We start from the raw sequence: 15,178 nt of genomic DNA, 5'->3' as shown, positions 1-15,178 counted from the left end.
ATAGGAAATTACGAAATTGATACATTTACACAAACGCGTAAAGTGATACATGCAGCCTAACAAATCAATTAGCTTGACATGTTAGTACAGTAGAAGTAGGTGAAAAAACGCCTTTACGTGGAACTAATTGCTACAAAAATGATTCTTGTTGTAAATTATGATAGGTACCCAATAAGCTTCTTATCAACATTGTATGAATGAATGAATGAATGAATATACTTTTATTGTACACCACAAAATTAGTACAGATAACACATACAAAGCTTAACAAAATATAGGTACAATTTGGCTAAAATTGTACTAAAATGTACGTCTGTACTGGTTGCGAAAAATATGTTTTTTTTTCGATCGCCATCATGAAAAAACCCGTCAAGTCTCCTTATTTCAGCGTAGATGTAGTACGGGTACAAATTGAAATAGCAAAGAGTAAAAAATACCTCTTTTCCAAAATAAGTTAGAAGAGAACACAGGTGGCAGAAGTCACTCGCACGGCGCGCGCATCTGTCGAAACAAATGATTCAATAAGTCCAATTGGTCCGATTGAGTTAACTAGTCGATACAATAACTTTCTCCGTCGAATAGGAAATTAATTCACAAAAGTGAAAGACCTCGTGTGCAATACGTAAAACATCCAGAGCATACCTACGTTATACTCCGATCCGTTTACTGTTTAATTTTTGACGTTTACGCGCCTGTAAATATTTGACTAGACAGTATTATATAAATCCTATAAACTAACACGTAGGTATAACTAGTAATGTGTGGCACAGCTTTAAACAAATAAACGTTTTATTCTGTCAAATCTGTAGAGCGGCTATTCACAGGAAGCTTGAGTTTATATTTAAGCAAAAAATTAAACGGATTACTCGAGCAGTCATTTCCAATTGGAGCAAATGAAAATTCAATTGCTGCAGTTGTAAAATGTAAACTGGAAAGATAAAGTGTTAGAGCAGTCAACAACTCGTGACTTGGCCGTTAACAGTTCTGCAAATAACAGGTCATTTATTGACAGTAGGCAAAATGTACTGAAAACAGACAAATATATTACTGTCGTATTTCATTGCAGGACCCTTGTATAATAAATTGAAATTATAATTTAAAAGCGAATGTCAATTATTATTAACTTTTCCAAATGCTAATAGGCACAGTTTGACAGCTCAGCTGCTAACTTACTAACTAATATTTAATAACTGTTAGTAAATGTTGTACGTTTGTTATAGATACTCTACATTTGCATGAAACCTATTAAATCGGAGGTGATGTGCTTATTTCACTTAACTAACCTGTCAAATAGAAAACACTTCAATGGACGGAGTATACACTCGCATCAACAATCCGACTTCCTGAGCATCGCCGCATAACAAGTCTCATTTACATTAATGAATAGTCATTTACCTATATTTTAACATTTTTTACCAATGTACATTTTGTTAGACATAACTGTTGTAAAAAAACAAACAACTTTTATAGGAAGTCGGATAGAATGATGAATAGTTAAATATTTAAAATTAACATTCTAGTAACACTCTAGTAAGTAGTAGGTAATTTTTTTTTTGAACTTTTAAGGAGGATTCACCCTTGTGAGCTGAGCGGCTACGAAAAAAAACGGCTACTTTTTCATGTATAGGAGCCCCCCTGAAAAATTATTTAATTGAATTTCTTATTCCATATTCAGTTTTGGGTCAATGATCTACACTAAATACCAAAATTTCAGGTTTGTAACTCAGGTCGTCTACGAGCAGGGACTTGTGACACGCGGAGAGACAGACAGACAGACAGCAGAGTGACATTAATAGGGTTCCGGTTTTACCCTTTGGGTACGTAACCCTAAAAAAGCAGTTTCCAGCTTTGTGTCTGTAACTGACCTAATGTACGAGTAAATCCGGCTTTCGACCAAGATCTTATCATTCATCGAAAGGAAGTCCAAGTGATTAGGAATGGAAATGGAATTAGTATCATTGTAATTTGTAACAGTTGCATAATGTCCTCATAACTGTTCATATGTTTCTGTGTTAGTCGGTAAGACACGGTTTTGTTTCCTATTTACATAACATTAGTGTTTCGACATTTTGCTTTGATTGCCATCTATTAACGATTTTTTTAATTAGTTATCATAATAGTTGGAACATGAACATTACGGTTGGTGTATAATTGTTTTTGAAATAAGTAATAGAGCGTGTAAGGGCCCAGCCTTCGTTAATTTATAAAAGCTAAAAGTTTCTCTTTGCATTGTCCCCAACACAGCACAGGGAGGAACGATCAGCGACTATGAAGTTGAAATTCAACATCTTGCAAATCCAACATTTTGGGATTCAACATTTTGCATTTTCGGAATTCAGCATTATAAGAATTTGACACTTTAGGAATTCAACATTTTGGGCCTGTAGCCGTAGGATTATACCACACCACACAATAATTTAAAAGTGAGTTACCATGGCGTTTCCACCACTCAAGCAATTGCTCTAAGTAATATAAGCGCCAGGAGAACACTCATTTAGTATCTAGCACAATCTGGGAAATGGTTCTAACTCTACATAATATTAAACCCATGCCTTGTAAATAAAATGGAGGGTTTTTTTTAGTTTATAGCGCTTGGCTGCAATCAGACCTGCTAGCAAGTGATGATATAGCCTAAAATGGAGCGCGCTTGCCTAGCTAATGCTACAAAGTAAATAAATAGGTGTTAGTATCTACTCTTTTACGTAACTCCCCATAGTATTTTCAAGTTTAAGCAACCGTTTAGTTAATATATTCTTGATTGTATTCCCCAATCCAATCTTATAATATACATAGAAAGCGTGCTGTGGGAACCATTGTCGTGCCATTGTGTGCACATTACGTCAAATTCAGTCAGGGTTTCGACATACAGACTCAAGATTTCAATGGCCATTGCTGCCATAATACGACCTAAATGCGACAAGGGTTACGCATTCGAGTGTTGGTAATAGTCCTTGATGTTAATGATACTAGGGTGATGACTGATGTCTCTAAATGGCACGATGATGATCCCGTCTAAAATTGAGAATGATAACACATGGCCATTGCTGCCACAATACGACCTAACTACGACAAGGTTTACGCATTCGAGTGTTGGTAATATTCCTTGATGGTAATGATAATAGGGTTATGTGATGTTAATGATAATAGGGGTGGTGATCTCTCTCCAGTCGTGTCGTAATTTCGGGCTATGAGAGTGAGGGAATAGAGGGTGCATGTACTTGTGCAATATAACATCTCCCGTGCAGTTGGCTAATCTCTATTGAGATTGACTGCCGCGCCGTGGCCGAAATTCGGTCCTCAACCCCATGCAAAAAATCACGCCGATCCGTTGCTCTCTTACGCCGTGATTGAAGGACAAACCAACAAACAAACACTTTCGCATTTATAATATTAGCCTGATTAGTCCTGTTATATTATTATATAGGTATGCAACTTCACTACTTCATTTTTTTATTTCTCTCGATTTAATGTTCTAATAATATGTAAGTACTTTTTTGTAACCAATTTTTATATAAGTAAATGTTTTGTTTACTTGAAAATGGTTACTACATTTACTAAGTAATATTTTTAGAATAAGTACTATTTTTAATGTATTAGTGCAAGTTTCTGTAAGTAAACCAAAAAAAAAAAAAATCGGTTGACGTCACGTCGTGCCGTGAACGTGATGTATCTGACTTCTGAACGAATCTTTTAAACCGGTAAAGGAAATACGTAACAGTTATTCTAAAGAATTCTAACTGCACTTTTTGCTGAAAGCCGAATCTCACGAACAGTCTCCAAACGTGAGATAACAAACTAGTTTTCATGACTTGAACTCATAATTTGGCACTCTCTTAACTGTAATGGAATTTTTATGTCTTTATTCAACTTTAACAGTTTGAGGTCATACTTTTAGTACTTTGGTATACAAGTGTAAATTAAAAATTTATAACACCCCCGACAAGTGAAGGTTACAGTAATAACTAGAAAAGAGCTGATAACTTGCAAACGGCTGAACCGATTTTCTTGGATTATAGCTAAGAACACTCTCGGTCAAGCCACCTTTCAAACAAAAAAAACTAAATTAAAATCGGGTCATTAGTTTAGGAGCTACGTTGCCACAGACAGATAGACAGATACACAGATACACACGTCAAACTTATAACACCCCTCTTTTTTGGTCGGGGGTTAAAAACATATTAGATGTGTATACCACAATATTCCAAGCCTTTTGCTAGTCCACCTAGCTAGCCAAGTGCGGGTTGGTAGACTTCACACACTTTTGAGAACATTGTGGGGAACTCTCAGATTAAGCAAGTTATATTTAATTGCTTACAACGCAATCTAGCCTCAAAAAGTTAAGGGTCGGGAATCGGGATCCCCGGAATAGGAGGGCAAAGTCTTAATCACTGGGATATTCACCGCTTCTTCATTTATTAGACCTATAAAATCAGTCCGCTACAATTTATGCAGTCCTAGTACCTTTAGCGTTAAAATTGTACATTTTTCCAACATGAAAAACAAACGAATTAGAACAATTAAAATCTAATTAGGGTGCAACGGAGCATCGAAAACGAACCAGGTAGCTATTACCAAATCACGTTGCCTGTACCCATTAATTATCGCAGATTTCAATTGCACGTGTGAAAATTACGACAAATTTTTCCTGTTTGGAATTTTTTCCATTTGTATGAGCTGTTCTTTTAATGAAAAACTTTGATGTTTTGATTTTCACAAACCTTGATGCTTGTTTCAAGTCTCGTAACATTTTTTTTAAAGGCCCTTGAAAGATATTGCTTTGGGATAAAGGCCGCAAATTGTTTCTTGAATTAATTCGATAACAAACGACGAAGGTTTTCCTTTGACTTCTTTTACGCACGCTTTCGGTCTTGTTCAAGAAGACGCGCGGCGTTACGCGGCGCGTTTTGCGGTTATTCTGTGGCGAAGCGGGTAGCGGCGCGGCGCCCGCAGGGATACCCAGGGCAGTACAGAACCTACGGTGCTCGCCGTGTGCTCTATTGTAAGCAAATCCGTATATTTCCGTTCCTTGTGGCTTTAGTTAACCTACCGGCAAAGCTGTGCCGCCAAGCGATTTAGCGTTCCGGTACGATGCCATGTAGAAACCAAAGGAGTATGGGTTTAATAAAAACTGTAATACCCCTTCCAGGTTAGCCCGCATCCATCTGAGACTGCATCATCACTTCCCACCAGGTGAGATTGCAGTCAAGGGCTAACTCGTATCTGAATAAAAAAATAAAACACTTCGCGCAACGCTCCGCTTCTGCCTGAACGAGGCCTTCAAGGTTTGTAAAGCGGAAGCTCTCGTTTCGAAAGTTTACCAACTACGAAAACGGATAAAGCCAAAGCCCAGCTCAGCATATTAAATGAAAACTTTGAGGCTAATCCTCTTATAATAAGAAGGCTTCGAGATAAAAACAGATCATCCTCTGAGTAAATGTAGATAGCCTTTACATATTATACAAAACTTTGTTGCTAGCAATTCGATCCCAGCGACGATGATCCGAAAACAGGATTATATGAAACTTTGCTTTTAAATACATATAACATCTTCTGTATAAATATTTATACTAGGGTCTGAAATCCAGACCCACATTATCTGATCAGATAATTCAGAATCAGTAATGAAGTGATACTTTTCGGAGATATGTGCGTTTTAAAGAGCTAAAACATCAACTATGAAGGAAAATATTGTAAGAAAATCTGCATGCCTGAATGTCCATAATTTTCTCAAAGGTGTGTTAAGTTTGCCAATCTGCCTCGGTCGAAGCCTCGTCGTTTTGTTACAGCTTTCAAACTGTCGTGAAATGTGTTTGTAATCCTGAATACACTGTCTTGCCCTTGACCCCATGTCAGATCAACCGTGGGCGGAAGGCTTTTAACTGCTGGGTAATTAGCGAGCATTCGCTACAGTTCACCCCAAAGGGGGCAACTAATTGCATTAGCAGCGTCGATTAGAAAAAGTTCACTGTACCCTGCACTTAATTGTATTAGCGGCGTCGATTGAAAAAACTTTTCAATCTGAATTTACTCGATTTCATTTTTTATTTGAATATTGATCACTGAAATTATTTATTTGTTGGTTTATTGGTTTGTCCGTCAATCACGTCACTACAGAGCAACAAATCGACGTGATTTTATGCATGGCTATAGGCTTTAGTTTACTATACCTGGAGGATATACTATACATGGGTCCTTTTATCCGGGAAAATCAAAGAGTTTCCACGGGATTTTAAAAACCTTTTAATCCACGCGGACGAAGTCGCAGGCATCAGCTAGTAATTTATGTATAGGTCTACACTCCATTCCGCTTCAGTGGAAACGAACCCTTAGGGTAGTAAAATACTCGTAGATAAAAAGGAATAAAACGGAAGGTGAGCACTTAAGATTTAGGATGTAAAATAGCGGTAATCCATCACTTAGGCAAGCTTCTAACACCTACACTTTGCGGGTAGATAGATAAACCTTTTTTAATGGAAGACTCTACGTTATTACCAACTTTTTCAAATAAAAGAGGCTTACTGAGCGAAGCCGAAAATATATGGATGTTTTGATAGCTCATAGCTTTGAGCCGTAAACCATAGAATTCAGAATCGTTATAGAACTGGTAAATGAATGTGGCGTTCCCTTAAGAATGGCTATATCCAACAGTGGATACATACGTTTTGGATACAAAATTGTCTGGCCATACTCTAGCAAGTTTACTGTCAAACTTGATCATGTATGGCGTTACGTGTGGGTCGTCTAAACGTATTCGTGCATACTAATAGAGGACTTTTTTTTCCATTCCATCAAACTGTATGCGTCCACTGCTGGATATAGGCCATTCGAAAAGCGTGCCACCAAACACAGTTCTCCGCTTTCCTCATCCAACCGCTCTCCACCACCTTCGGTTCATCGGTTCAGCGAACTGGAGATCATCCTACACTGCGCTCACTGGTACGCAGTTTCCACTCCAGAAAACGTCTGCCCCATCGGTCGTCGGTTCTGTGACGAACATGACCTGCCTATTGCCACTTCAGCTTGCTGATTTTGAGCTATATCAGTTACTTTTGTCCTTCTGCGAATGGAGGACGTTGATAGATAATAATAAATAATTAATAACAATATTTTGTATAACACTGAAAGCTTCCCCGGAAGCTGTAACAAGAAGCGTGGTCTTGAATATTCAGTGGTTTAGCGTTATAATAAATAGAAGAAGCCGAAGGTTAGACCGGGGTAATTGATATCCAGGCTTACGAGGAACATAATCGCTTTAACGTAATTGGATCGTGTCTGGAGAATATTGTATTATCTATGGGTGTCCCCTTAAAGTCAAAGGCTTGTTTGTTTATATCTGTCTAAGCACATCAGGCACAGACAGGCACAGCGCTATTCAATTTGGCCCCTTAGAATTTGCCAAGCCTCTCAAACTTGACAATATTTATGTAGACTAACTTGTGGCTCTTTTGACATGAAAAACACTACCACCGGTTGCTTGATTGCGGAAAAATGACAGCTACCACGATCGCAATCGCCTGTGATTGGTTGATGCTCGCTCACTATTGGCTACAATGTAATGTACAATAGGAACACCATAAATTCAGCCAATCACAACAACTGAGATTATAATATATACATATGATTGATGCAGTTTTTCCGTAATCGACCAGCTGCACGGATGGAGAGCAGATTCTTTTCAAAAAGTTAAACTTTATTCAGCATTGCAGTTATAATAATAGACGAAGCCGAAGGTTCGACCGGGGTAATTTCCAGGTTTACCAGGAACATAATCGCTTTAACGTAATTGGATCGTGTCTCGAGAATATTGTATTATCTATGGGTGTCGACTTTAAGTCAAAGGCTTGTTTATTTCTGTCTAAACTCATTATCAGACCAGCGTGGTGCAGCGCTATTTAAAGGTAAAATTTTGACCCTAAATTAATAAACCCTGACTTGTGCAATACGTTTTTCTTTAAGTGTAGGAATAATAATTTAGGAAGAAACAACGAAAGACAGCAACCCTTTAAACATGATAGTGACATGGCTACAGTGATCGCAAAACATGTAGTCTGCAACACGGTAGACAGCGCAAGAACAGCCAAAGACATACAAGCCCTGCTGCGATCTGTTTTTGTACACTGTGCAATCATACGCCTTGCGTTCAGAAATTCATATTCATAAGCCAGGGTATGGTGTTTTATATCCTTTACTCTTGCAATTATATTATTAGAGCAAATGTCTAAAACTAGATCGTTAGCGCATGTGGAATATAATTACCGACACAATGGTTGTATCGGCACATTTACATACAAACGTGGGAAAAACGTTAGCATCTAATAACAGGTAAGCGATTCTAACATGACATCGTATTCAAGGTTACTTAAGAAAACTAACTAACTTTATTTAAGCTTAGACCTCACCATAATTAGAACTTACTTCAATTATCAATAGGTAAAGGCACACAACATTTTCCTAGCTCCAGAGGCGCTACTCACCCGAACAAGTGTTAATTAAAAATTTATAACCCCCGACAAGTGAAGGTTACAGTAACTAGAAAAGATCTGATAACTTTCAAACGGCTGAACCGATTTTCTTGGATTATAGCTAAGAACACTCTCGATCAAGCCACCTTTCAAACAAAACAAAACTAAATTAAAATCGATTCATTAGTTTAGGAGCTACGATGCCACAGATAGATACACACGTCAAACTTTTTGGGTCGGGGGTTAAATAAACATTGAATCGAAAAAAGAGTGCTGGAAAATTGGGATGTCCTTTTGTTTTGCCAGATTACTCTTACTTTACGCCCTACAGCCCCGACATGCACGCTGTATGCTTCCACAAAGGGAGAAAAAAGGCTTCTCGTTAATGAAACTGTGCTCGGGTGGCTGTTTGTGCCCGTTTTTTAATCAACAATCCAACTTGTACCTACTACATTGCTGTAGAATTAACTGGAGTTGAGAGTAATACGAGAATGTGTAATAAAAGGGTGCGCCTTTGAAATTGAGGACTCTTAATTGAAAATAATATAGCACAAGTGTAAATTAAAAATTTATAACACCCCCGACAAAGTATCTGAGTTTTCCAAAACATCAATTTCAAATAAATAATTATGTATCAAGGCAACGTCCATCTTGACAGCTTGACATATTTTGTCAATTGACATAATATTATGAACCTAACGGTTATGTAACCTTCTTTTCTACAAGAAAACTAGAAAAGAGCTGATAACTCTTAAACGGCTGCACCAATTTTTTTGGATTATAGCTAAGAACACTCTCGATCAAGCCACCTTTCAAACAAAAAAAAGTAAATTAAAATCGGTTCATTCGTTTAGGCGCTACGATGCCACAGACAGATACACAGATACACAGATACACAGATACACAGATACACAGATACACAGACACACAGATACACAGATACACAGATACACACGTCAAACTTATAACATCCCTCTTTTTGGGTCGGGGGTTAAAAATGAGCATATTATTCACGTTTCCGAAATATAAGCTATCAAAGTTGTAGGGATGGTGGCCGCCAATTTGAAAAAAAAAGAAAAATGGCGAATTACTAGGTAGGCGAGAATCTTCAAAGCCCTTTCCAGTGAAACTTTAAAATAAATACTTTGGGTTTCATTAAAAGTTAAAAAAAAGATTAACATCTATCTCTACTAATAGCTCTCTAAACTACTCTAAGTAATAACACGTTTTTCTGTCTAAAATATTCTTAACGAAAATAATCCAATAGTTCCCTTTTGCAAGATACTCGTAACTAAGATTTTATCATTCTAAACTTTTTTTTTTAAATTAATTGACGTCCTCCCTGGCGCAGTGGTAAGCGCTGTGGTCTTATTAGTGTGAGGTCCCGGGTTCGATTCCCGGCAGGGGTTTGGAAATTTATAATTTCTGGTCTGGTCTGGTGGGAGGCTTCGGCCGTGGCTAGTTATCACTCTACCGGCAAAGCTTTATCGCTTAGCGACTTAGGGTTCCGGTACGATGCTGTGTAGAAACCAAAGGTTTAATAAAAACTGTCATACCCCTTCCAGGTTAGCCCGCTTCCATCTTAGACTGTATCATCACTTACCACCACCAGGTGAGATTGAAATCAAGGGCTAACTTGAATCTGAATTTAAAAAAAAATAAGACTACAAGAGCAAATTAAAAATTTATAACACCCCCGACAAATGAAGGTTACAGTAACTAGAAAAGAGCTGATAACTTTCAAACGGCTGAACCGATTTTCTTGGATTATAGCTAAGAACACTCTCGATCAAGCCACCTTTCAAACAAAAAAAAACTAAATTACTAAATTAAAATCGGTTCATTAGTTTAGGAGCTACGATGCCACAGACAGATACACACGTCAACCCCCCTATAACACCCCTCTTTTTGGGTCGGGGGTTAAAAAAACTTGATGGTAAACTTGATCGTGTAGGTATGGCCATCGTAATGTTTTATTCCATGTAAACTGATTTATCACGGCTAATCAAGTGGTTATATCAGCCGATCGCACGATAACGCCTGGGAATAGAGCCTTTTGTTTTTTTTTTATTGATCCTTTGAAACAAAGCGTATTATAATGACCTTTGAAGATAACACTACATTGAATTTATTGTGGCATTGGATATCCCTACTGTATTTTTATGTAGGACTAGCTGATGCCCGCAGCTTCGCCCGCGTGGATTGGTCAGATCCCCTGCCGCATCAGGATTGAGGAGTTGGACTCCAAATTTTTTATGAAACAATGTCGCAAAGTTCCTCTATCGATTAAAAAAGAAATGACGCAAATCGGTTCAGAAATCTCGGAGATTTCGGTGTACATAGGTAGAAAAACACAACTCCCTTTTTAAAAGTCGGTTAAAAAAGTAGCCTATTTTACGCCCTGGTCAATCCTCTACTTGCCTGTGAAAGTCCCGTCAAAATCGGTTCAGCCGTTCCAAAGATTAGCCTTTTCAAACAGACAGACAGACAGACAGACAGACAGACAGACAAAAATTTTAAAAACGTGTGATTCAGTTATGGTATCGTTCAAATAACCATATGAGCTTAATATGAGGTAGTTATTTCGAAATTACAGACAGACACTCCAATTTTATTTATTAGTATAGATAACCTGGTGTTCTGGAGTGGAAACCGCGTACCGGCAAGCGCAGTGTGGGACGACCTCCAACCCACTGGACCGATGATCTGAAGAAGGTGGCGAAGAGCGTGTGGATGAGGGAGGCGGAGTACCGTGTTCGGTGGCGCGCTCTTCGAAATGCCTATGTCCAGCAATAGACACATACAGGAATGGAATGGGACCTAGTGTTCTTTATAGGTAATAATAATGTCATCCCGACCGAATTTATAAACCAATTGCGCGGAAGATATTATAGTGCACAAGCGCATACACAGGTGCACTCTCTATTCCCTCACTGTCATAGCCCGATGGAACGGAAATCCGATACGCCGGAGACAGATCAGGCGCAGGACCGACGGCTATACGTGCTCTCCAAGGAATGTAATGGAAATACCTCTTATACGACGTCTGTGACTCAACCACCGGTTCGGAATGCAGATTGTACTGAGAAGAGCCGGCAAGAAACTCAGCGGTTGCTCATGCTATTGCGGGCGCCGCACGTTTTTCGTTTTGAATCTTAGAAGTATTCTCATAGTTACCTATAGTTATTTTATACTGTTAGTCCGTTTTAAGAACGTGGTATTTAAAAAAAAATACTTAAAACTTTTTGGTTTTTTTTTTCACAGCTTTCAAAGTGATCCAGAAAACGTGAACAGTTGAATAAAAAATCGATGAGTTGAAAGTTCAAAAGGTAACAAAATTCCCTGAAGGGACTGTGACATAAAACAATTTCGTTGGAAGAAGATCCAGAGCTTGGGAATTCAACACAATTCTGGAATATAAAATAGTCAAGAGTCTACGATACCAATCGCTGATACTTTTGAACGAAACGTATAGGGATCGGGTTACTCAGAATAAATTTTAAAAATTCACTGGAGACTAACTCAAATAAAAAGAAAAGCGAAATACAATTTGTAACTAGGTATACGAATATTCTGTGAATTCTGTGATATACGCGCAAAACGGTTTGTTGCCCCTTCTGGACAAGGTCGTAGTCTAAATTAAAATTGGAAACCTTACATCCCACTACTAAATATTTTTAGGATTTCGTACCTCACAAGGAAACCTTTGTTTGTATTTATATTTACTTGTTGTTGTAGCGGTAATAGAAATACACATTTAGTAAACATTTATACTCTGTACCTATTACGGTTCATGAGATACAGCCCGCTGACCGACAGACGGACGGACGAATGGACAGCGTAGGGTTAGTAATAGGGTCCCGTTGGCACGCTTCGGTACGGAACCCGACAAATCACTTTGAAGCCCTGGAAATTTAAATAGAAGCCCTAGGCTTCATAGCGCATAATTTGTAACAGGTCGGTAAACGCAATAAACAGACATGAATTTACAATCGGGATTAAAAGGAGATCTTGGAAATTGGATTGGGGTATAGTAGAATACGAAAACAGCTATTGTATTGTCGTAATTTAACGTGGAATGGGCCTATTGTTAAGTCGGATCAACGGCCTGGAAGGATTTCAAAACGTTCGTCGCTATTTGTAGGGCAAGTATTAGCTCTTAAAAGCCTAAGCTCTAAATGGATCAACTCATGAGTAAATAAACTACCTCTAGTAAATATTCATTGCACCATGGTTATCATCATCATCTCAAGCAAGGCACACCTGTGCATGCATGCAGAAGCAATCAAGTGATATTGAACTGCTTAAAAAACACAGTAAATATACTATGTATATTGAAGGATTTAATTATTCTTCACACAAGTGTAAATCAAAAATTTATAACACCCCCGACAAGTGAAGATTACAGTAACTAGAAAAGAGCTGATAACTTTTAAACGGCTCAACCGATTTTCTTGGATTATAGCTAAGAACACTCTCAATCAAGCCACCTTTCAAACAAAAAAAAAACTAAATTAAAATCGGTTCATTAGTTTAGGAGCTACGATGCCACAGACAGATACACAGATACACATGTCAAACTTATAACACCCCTCTTCTTGGGTCGGGGGTTAAAAAGTATACAATACAATTCCGAAGAATCAAAACGTGAAAGTATCAAATTCGAGCAAATCCTAGAATTTAATAAAAATACAACTCCATTCCATATGGAAAACGGGGCAATCTAAGTACCCGTTTCAACCATGTATAAAAATAGGTCATATCTTTAGCATCGACTCTTTTTCCGTTAAATGCCGCATTTTAATGAAAGCGGTGTACATTTTCTTGAGGTTAGGTAACCTGAATTTTAATATTTCAAGTGATTCGTGCTTTGAAAATTGGTGACCGGAGCAAATAAACTTGGAATTTCTGAGGACACCTTTCAATTTTAAGCGTCAAGCTTTTACTTTTGAAAATGAACGTTTTTGCTTAAAACTTGATTTCAAAAGCTTTCAAAAGTGATTGCGTAAGACTTTTTATAAACTTTTATTTACTTATTTACATCTTTAATTATAATTCTTAATGAGATGTTTTCTGTCACGACTTGGACTATCTTGTGGAATTTTCAAAACTAATGTTTCTAACAAGTGTAAATTAAAAATTTTCAACACCCCCGACAAATCATTTTCAAATAAATAATTATGTAAGTATATCTAGGCAACGTCCATCTTGACAGCTTGACATTTGTCAATTGACACTTGAATATTATGAACCTAAGGGTTATCTAACCTTCTTTTTTACAAGAAAACTAGAAAATAGCTGATAACTTTTAAACGGCTGAACCAATTTTTTTGGATTATAGCTAAGAACACTCTCGATCAAGCCACCTTTCAAACAAAAAAAACTAAATTAAAATCGGTTCAGTCGTTTAGGCGCTACGATGCCACAGACAGATACACAGATACACAGATACACAGACACACAGATACACAGATACACACGTCAAACTTATAACACCCCTCTTTTTGGGTCGGGGGTTAAAAAAGATGATACTTATAGGACCAAACTAAAAACTTACTGAAAATCGCGATCCTACATAGCATATTTTTAATCGCAGTGCGGGAGCTAGCCCGTTCTAGCTTTTTAAAATTCACGCGGGAAAAAATCTGTAATTTGATACTCTGCAGTATTAGCTAGAAGTTTCACACTCTACGCTCCAATCCGCATGTTTAATAAACAATCCGATCACGTCTGGTGCGTGGAATTGATTTTCAATTTGTTTTGGTTAACCTTGCACAGTAGTTTTACTGTCTTAGGGTACCTACTACTTGAACTAGGTAAGTACTTTGATATTTATTACTTACTCGACCTTCGTTTAGGATCTTCTTCGCGAGCTTCAGGCTTCGTGCTTCAAAAAAATTGTATATTCTAGTCGATTGATCAGATTTCGATCTGAATTTTTGTTTTCACTAATTAAAACTATTAAAGTATCGTATCAAAGGATCTTAGTAATAAAATGCTAGAATTACAAACGTAGTATAAGTAAGTTTTGTGTGTCTTTTAAGTTTAAGACTTAATTATTCTCAATTAGCGATACCTGCGACTTTGTCCGCATGGATTTAGGTTTTGTTAACCCCCGACCCAAAAAGAGGGGTGTTATAAGTTTGACGTGTGTATCTGTGTATCTGTCTGTGGCATCGTAGCTCCTAAACGAATGAACCAATTTTATTTTAGTTTTTTTTATTTGAAAGGTGGCTTGATTGAGTTAGTTGGGTTGGTTGGTTAGTTATAATCCAAAAAAAATGGTTCAGCCGTTTAAAAGTTATCAGCTCTTTTCTAGTTTTTGTAACAGATCGTTAGGTTCATAATATTATGTCAATTGACAAATGACTAGCTGTCAAGATGGACGTTGCCTAGATACATAATAAATATTTATTTGAAAATGATGTTTTGGAAAACTCAGATACTTTGTCGGGGGTGTTATAAATTTTTAATTTACACTTGTTAAATCTCTAGGTGTCAATACAGCGACCAAATGCAGAAAATACGCGATAAGGCATCGAAACAATCGCTGAACCGCGCGTTTTCTATACAGCGCGGGCAGCGAGAACACAGAGAGTCGTCAAACGCAACGCTGCAGCACAGATGCAGTCGCTAAATCGCCGATGAAGCAATGTCTGCTATGGCTCTAAGACTTATTATTCTCAATGTCACAGGAGCATAATGAACATCAAGTG

General features: G+C 37.6%; 1 protein-coding gene across 2 annotated transcripts in view; it reads right to left on the bottom strand.

Annotated features, from left to right (window-relative positions):
- LOC123877431 overlaps positions 1–15,178 on the bottom strand; it is a 73,422-nt gene that overhangs the window by 53,843 nt on the left and 4,401 nt on the right. Inside the window, exon 2 of one of the 2 annotated variants that reach the window (XM_045924224.1) lies at positions 438–501. The exons of the other annotated variant lie outside the window; for it this stretch is intronic. The gene's annotated coding sequence lies outside the window, so the exon portion shown is untranslated. The remainder of the gene's footprint in view (positions 1–437; positions 502–15,178) is intronic. 2 annotated transcript variants of the gene reach the window in all.

This window comes from Maniola jurtina, chromosome 2 (genome assembly GCF_905333055.1).
Source record: "Maniola jurtina chromosome 2, ilManJurt1.1, whole genome shotgun sequence".
Classification (NCBI taxonomy): Eukaryota; Metazoa; Arthropoda; class Insecta; order Lepidoptera; family Nymphalidae; genus Maniola; species Maniola jurtina.
This window is presented reverse-complemented; position numbering and strand designations above follow the sequence as displayed.